General features: G+C 35.4%; 1 long non-coding RNA gene across 1 annotated transcript; it reads right to left on the reverse strand.

The window, feature by feature from the left end:
- Positions 1–1151: 1151 nt before the first annotated feature.
- On the reverse strand, positions 1152–1917 carry LOC146747977 (uncharacterized). Its single transcript, XR_014928900.1, has 2 exons — positions 1821–1917; positions 1152–1326 (listed from the first exon to the last, which is right to left on the reverse strand). It is a non-coding gene; the product is annotated as an uncharacterized LOC146747977 (long non-coding RNA).
- Between the last annotated feature and the right edge of the window lie 6169 nt (positions 1918–8086).

The raw sequence follows: 8086 nt of genomic DNA on the forward strand, positions 1-8086 counted from the left end.
ACGAATTTATGCACAATGACGACAAAGGCACGAACCATAAAAACAAACTGAGAACGTACAGAAAATTAAAAACAGATTTTTCACTTAGAGAAATAGTACAAAATGTACCTGCATATAATAAAAAAAACTCTATATCGCACTGCAATAACCAAACTGAGGATACGTGCCCATCGCTAACAGATTGAACTTGAACGGTTATAAAGAAAAAGAAAAAAAATGTTCAAGAAACACAACATCTTTCATGACAACGAAACCAATGAACAATTATTAATTAATATTTTAAACAATAAAGACGAAAAACATTATTATAAATGATGTGGTGAAACACATCCATAACTGTTTTAATATATACGAGAAAATTCAATTAAAAGTGAAATGCTTAAACCAGCTGTTTTAGAAAATATAAATTAACTAGTTTTTCTATGTTTTAGCGTCTTATTTGATTTTTTTCCTGTATTGTTAGTTATTTTTTATGTTTTCAAATTTATTACTTTATTGTACTTTTCATCAAAACCTCAAATATGGGGTACGATATCAATAGAGATTCTATTCTATGATCACCTGATAGAGTATTACCCTGTCGTTTGGCCCTGGACATGCATATTAATGTTAATTTAAATTCGTAAAAAAGGTATAATATAAATGTATTGTAAGGGTACGTATAACGCCCAATAGTTAACGGGATTAATGACATAATTCCTGACCAAAGAGTATCAACTTTCAGGTGGCGGGAGTCTCAATCTGATTAAAATCTGATGTAGTGTACGGGCTTTAATTATTTTGGCTATAAACTTATTTTAATTTTATTTTTTATTACTTTTGTTATTAATGCTCTTTTATTTTATTATTTTACTTTGATTTTGTGATTTTTTTTTATTCCGCCCTACCTACATCTGATCCGACGCCTATGTAAGTCCCGTTCAAATCTCGCGTAAGTAACAACCAATCACAGCCCCCCTTTTATACAGGCGATATATAGAAGATAATATTTGATAATATTTGGTATCATATTTATCAGTCCGAGCAGCGTTTATTTATTTATAAACTTTTATACAGGCTGTCGGTTGCTTACTTTTCAGTGTAGCGATACTCTACGGGCAATCTTTCTGTACATTATATTTTGACCACTTGAATAAACCATTAATAGAAAATTGCTAGTATATTTTTTATTTGCAAAAGAAATTCCACAGCATTTTACAATTATTGTCATTACATTGAATATTTTGTTCACTTCCAACAAATGTGTACACTTCCAGATACATCTTCGCCAGCCAAGGTTCGTTCATTCAGTCATCGCTTCAATTTTACATCACTGAGCATAATTATCTAGAATGGAAGCAAAAAAATAAGTAAATCGTAATGATTAGAGCACTGTAAACAGCTATAGTAAACAATGCAAACTGATTTTAAATTGTATAACGGTCACCGGCCCACGGCATCGACGCAGAAAATTGGAGCAAAAAAAAATTTCCTGATCAATTGCGATGTGTTCCAATAAAAAATATTTTATTCCAGTCCAAATCAGCTCAATTACTTTAAAATAGAGTTATTGTATAATGTACAAAATGTTGATACAATTTGATGAATATTTACAGCTACGGCTTCAATACCGTAGACGATGTTGGCCCGATCGTCAACAAAACATCACCCGTCTCCAGGGCAGGCGACTGGAAAAAGACACTGGTGTTCGGTCGAAACGGTGGAAACAAAATCGTCACTCCCAGAATAACTATGCAAAATAACGATCTAAAGTCGAACCATTCGAGCCACAATATTAACATAAAAATGACTTTCGTTGCATTTGACAATGATAAACTTACCGAAAAGCCGTGTTATTCTCGGTCGCTAACGTCGGTATAATCACAGGGAGCCCAGGAACTATAATCAACTGTAATACGCAGTCTCTATGAGCGGGGGGGGGGGGGGTATCGGCTGGTTTCTAGTGTAAGAAATAGACAAGGGATGAAGGCTCCAGCCAGCTCACATTGTTTAAACTCGAAAAAACAGACGAAACAAATAAAAAATAAAATCTAAAAAAAATACCAGGTTGAAGAATATTAGTTGCTCCTTCGAATTTCGCCAAAGCCTTACCTACATTTTACCGATATCTGCAGAATAAATCAAGAAAACTACACAAATTGACTCCATTTAGGAATTCAGATTGCGGGAGTCTAGTAGGCGTTTTTGAAGGTGAAATTCGAATTCAAAATACCGTCAACCTACTGGCGTGGTGGTTCGCCACTACTCACCGACACCGTGATTAGCAGTAATTAAATTTCAGCTGAATTACATTGTGTAATATAAAAATGAAACAAAAATTTGAACTTTTCAGAAATAGTAACTGCAGTGTAACTGCAGGCACATTGCTCTTGGTTTAACTATATATATACAATAATAATTAACAGGTCAATGCAAATGACATTGTCCCCGTCAATAATGATTAGTGGGGTGGCAAAATAAAAAAAAAAATCTGTTGGCATTTTTTAGTACAATATGGCATCCATGCTGAAGTTGTCCCTATTATAGTAGGGAACACTTTTATGGTGGATGCCACATTGGTAACAGCTGTTAAGGGCAGGTACAAAGCTTCTTTGGGGGGGGGGGCGAAAAGACAAAAAAAATCCTTAGATTCGTGAAAAAAAATATTTTAAATTTATTATTTTGCACATCCATGGTAATGAATATTATACAGTGTTTGCTATAATATTTTTAAAAATTCCTGTATAATTAATTTAACCTATTTTTGCTATATTTGTCAATCCAGGTAACTTGGGGAGGGGGTTAATACCTGAACTATATTGGGAATATTAACAAAATATGTAACAAATCAGACTATGTCTCTAAAACCAGAACTTGAATAAGCACATAGCAGAGTATTTTCCGAACGAAAATCAATGTTGAATGTGTAGTGAACGTGTATCATACCTTTTTAGAACCCCCCCCCCCCAGAATACTACATCATAATGGTTTGAAATGAGCATTTGAAGGTGGGCGTCAATTTTACAGAAAAACAATAAATATGAACATAAAGGTTGTACAGACGGGTTATCAAAGTTACATCTTAAAATATATATTTGAATAAGCTATTATATATATAATAGTATAGTTATTTTTTGATAGGTGAACCTTCTTCATAACCAAGGATTTTTTTCATGGTCATTACAGGAATTGAACCAATTGCAATAGAACCTACAACAAGTTTAAAAAGAAAAACGCCAGATTTAAGTACTGTCATTTCAAGATGTTTATTCTGCAAATCTTCTGAAAAGCTAGGGCTAAGGAGTGGAAAAAGTGAAAGTGTTTGTAGAGTTCAAGATATTATTACTCTCAGAAGGAAATATGATGACCCAAATAGAGATTTACTTGATCGTTTAGAGACCATAACTGATTGGAACCAAACATTTGTCTGGCACAAAGATTGTTACTCGTCTTTCACATCATCTAATAAAATAGGTAGATTAAAGCAACACCATGAAGGTCAAAGTAACTCATCAACTGCAATTGATGAGAAAGAAACAACAGAACGACCACGGTCAAGAAGTTCTCTTCCATCAGTAAACTGGGAATTGTGTATATTTTGTCAAGATTTACTACAAGCTGAAGAACATGGTAGACGACTGGTCAAGCGTTTTGTGGAAGACAGATTAACCAATAAGATGGTGTCTCTTTATTCTCCACTTCATCGCAACAATTCTCAAACATTTGGGTCACTCTTGAAAGTAACAGTTCAAAGAAAAGATGAAAGCAAAGTTGTCAAAGCTGACAGAAATTTATTTCATAGATTGCTTGTAGCAACAGATGCAGGGAGGAAGGTTGATCTATCAGCAGTTTTCCAACACGAATTATCGCATGTTCCTCTTTCCTTAGCAGATATAGGCGGAAATCTCCGTTCAACAACAAAATCAAGTCTCTCAGATATCCTTCAAGCTGATATTGATATTAGAATGTCCCTCCCAGAGAATGAGAAGAAGACATGTTTACTTATCGATGGAGCAGCCTTGATACAGGCAATAGGGAAACCATCTGGTGCCAAGAACTTTGGTGACTTGGCTGATCTTTTCTGTGACAGAGTAATCAGACACCTAGGATCAATATACAAAAGAGTTGATGTTTGTTTTGATTGTTATGAAGAATATTCTATAAAGAATGCTACAAGATATAAAAGAGGTGGAAAATCCCGTCATGCGATTAGGAAAGTTATTGATAGCAGAGAAGTACCATTGCCCCAAGTATGGAAGAATTTCTTGGACATGCCTCTGAATAAGGCAAATTTGGCCAGATTTCTTTCCTTACAACTAATTGAACGAATGAATGACCTTCCCGAAGAATGTGAGCTTCTGACAGCAGGTGGATTGTCTGACGGAACACTTGCAGTATCATCAAGTGAATGTGATATTTCAAGCCTTAATGCCAACCATGAAGAAGCAGATACCAGATTGGTTCTACATGCTAAAGATGCTAGATCACAAGATTTTGAAAGAACAGTAATTGAATGCTCTGATACAGATGTAATGGTGCTTCTTATTCATTTCAAAGATAGCCTGACAAAAGAAATATGGTTCAAGAGGGGTAACAAATATATTCCTATACATGACATTGTAATATCACCAATGGTACGAGGGAATATTGTTGCATTCCATGCATTAACAGGTTGCGACACAACCTCAAGCTTCTCTGGAATTGGTAAGAAAACTGCATGGAAAATGTTCATCAAGAATCCACAACATCTAAATGGTCTTGGCTATGGTAATTTGGATCAACATATATCAGGAAGAGTTGAAAGGTTCGTGTGTCTCTTGTATGGATGTGATTGCTCACTGGTGAATGAAGCCCGGCTCACACTGTTTCTTCGTGCAAAGAAAGTTCCTGAAGGATTACCTCCAACTAATGATTCACTTGAGTATCATATGAAACGTGTTCATCATCAGACGACTGTGTGGGTGCAAGAATTAACTACTACCCAGAAAGTTCCTGATCCAGTTGACTCTGGTGGGTGGAGAAAGGATGAGTGTCAGTCATGTCTTCTTCCTGTTCTGATGTCAAAGGAGCCTGTACCAGCAGTTTGTCTCGAAATTATCGCCTGTGGCTGCCGAACAAAGTGTTCTACTTCAAGGTGTAAATGTTATGTTAAAAAACTCATTTGTACAGGGGCGTGTTGATGTGGGGCAGAAGATTACAATAACCCAACTGCAGAATAAGAAGAAAAAGAGCATACAGAGTATCACCCGAAGTACTTAATTTGATGTAGTGTTTCATAGTGTAATTATTTGTAGCATAGTAAAAAATATATACTAGATCTTGCACAATTTATTATTATTGATCAAGGACATATATGACTAACCATTCAATTGTCATAATAGGCAAGGATTTGCAAATGCATCTGTTCGTTGTTATTTCTACGATTATTTATTCAGAAATGTTGCTTTTCATGTTTATTGATGATACTGATGGCGAATTAGGACTCTTAGTATTTTGTAGTTGATTAACTACGAGAAGTCGAACATTAATGATGTATTGCACTAAATCATTTCATCTTCTCAGCCCAATCTAGCGAGCTCCATAGTTAGTTATACAAGGTGACTATATTCGGTGATATTTCCTCATTAGTATATTGAGTGCTAAAGGATAATAAACAATTTCTGAACAAGCAATGTATGTTAAGATGTTTTTTTTAGTATAAGTAATGTTAATGCCAACATGTATTTATAGGAACCTGCATTTGATTGTGATTTCTTGTATCATGCTATCATCTTGACCCCCCTGCAACATGCAAGTACACATTTGTTGCCCAAGTGTTAAGAGGATTTGACCCTCCCCCTCCAGAATATGACATCACCTTGAAATTGTTTGGTTTTATCAAGACAGAATTTATAGCACTCCGTGTTGGACTCAAAAGTTACCTCCATGCATAATATCAACAAAATGTGCTATTACAACAAATTTCCTGGATGTATAATCCTAGTTTTTACTCCTGTAAATTTCGAGCCAAACCACTGGTCTTTCCAATACTAGTATAGAAAATGCCTCTAATTATGGGTGGTTCTAATAAATATTCCGAGCATTTCTACATTGGATAAGCATCCTAATCTCAAAGCATCATTTATTATTTATTTCTAGAGACTTTATTAGTATGCCTGTATTCCCAATTCCTACAATGTAGAGAAGCCCCCCCCCCCTCGAGCTAGCAATGAACCCTTAAAATCCAACTATATGTGTAGTAAACACTCCGAAAATTGTCTCACTGCACTAGCAAAACACATTTCCAGAATATAAATACCATTTGTAACTAAACAGTTCCATTAAATTATTTGTAGAAACTAGCAACCTATATTAGTATGTGCGTTTTCTTATTTCTTACTGATTTTGAGCCCCCCCCCACTTTAGCCAGGTTTATACCCTTAATATGCAGATACATGAGTTGGCATCCACCCTTGTGTTGTTCTACTATATCATGACAACATTTCTAGCATGGATGCCATATTGTACTAAAGAATGCCATCGGAAGTTATTTCCAGCATCTTTTTCAGTTTTTGCCACCCCACTAGATCACGCCTTTGACATTTCGAAATAACAATGGGATAACAATGATTGAGACCCCTTGATATAAAAAGAAAAAGAAATAATTGGAAAACAATGACTAACTTGAACTGGATCTCGAATAAACTAATGTGCACTTTTAAAGCAATTTTTGGCATCACACCAAGTTTTACGATTCAACCAGTTGATCGAACACGCTTAGAGCACACAGCAATATAAATTATATATGCATTTTGTGATGTATTGTTTGTGAAACAGCCATCGACAGAGTGAAACAAAATGATTCATAGTCTGCAATGTTGAATACGATTTCGAAAAAAAATAACATACCACGACCTAATACTAATTGTTATTATACATACTTTGATTTAAATTAGCGCTGTCATCTCTGAAACAATTGTGAACACATTGAAGCAGTGTTAAGATTAAAGACACAATAATGAATGTGCTTACAAAATTAACATGCATACGCATGAAATCGTTTATTCACATGTTTTGTGTCAATTTGGGGAGATAGTGGCCAATGGATTTTAAACTCCACATCTCTAATATACTATCTTACGTTTGAACGGCGTCTGCTAAATCAAAGTTCAGTACTGGCAAATTAAGATAGTTCATTTGAAGTCATTGACATGTTTTTTCCCGTCGAAGCACCCCATATACGGCATTGACGGCATCATTCGGTATAACGACCAATAATGATTGCTACTAAAAATTATATATAAATTATGGTTTTTCAATATTTAACTAATGCATCATAATTAATGTTGTATAAATTTGGTGAACCTCCACGATATTTACAATAACGGCATTTTAATGAGGCGCTATAGTCGTAAATTATGTTGTGCGTCGGCTAGGCCACAATTTGAGGTTAATGCATATTGAAAGTTATTTTACCGCCCGTCAACATAATTACTATTGATAATGGACGATGTTGACGGTCACCAGTGACAGTTACTAGAAGAATTGTAACCGTGGCCAAGTCATACTGATGTATGCCCATATATCGTGTGGGCCTAAATACGGCTTATTCCCCTGATAGACTTTCTATAAAGCGTTAATCGCACAGTGAATTGTTCGATCCAAAAATGAACAAAGGATATAATTATGTTGTCGCATGAGTACACACGCTACGTTAGAATACACCTCAACAGTCTTGACCGTGCAACCAGTGACGGCCATGACAACTTGTATACTTGGCAACAGGTTGATCAGTGACACACACCCGCTATATGACCCTTTCCACTGCCCCATTTTTTGACAATATGCGGACTTTTAGAAAAATCAAAACAAAACTGACAGATACGCTGTCTTTCTGTTGTTGTTTTTTTCTGTGCATTTGATGCGTTTGGTTCAGGTGGAACGTTCAAAACACCAACTTGAAGGTCCACTGACAAAATACTATCTCGTCTTGCCCACCTGCTTGACCTTCGATTAGCTGACAGTCTTTTATAAGATACGGTTTGCAAAATTCGGGATTTCGTTCGAGCGATGTTTGACCTACGAACAAATCCGAACAAATAAAGTAAAGTGACCAAAACACAGTAAC

This window comes from Saccoglossus kowalevskii, chromosome 3, assembly GCF_978046115.1.
Source record: "Saccoglossus kowalevskii chromosome 3, keSacKowa6.1, whole genome shotgun sequence".
NCBI lineage: Eukaryota > Metazoa > Hemichordata > Enteropneusta > Harrimaniidae > Saccoglossus > Saccoglossus kowalevskii.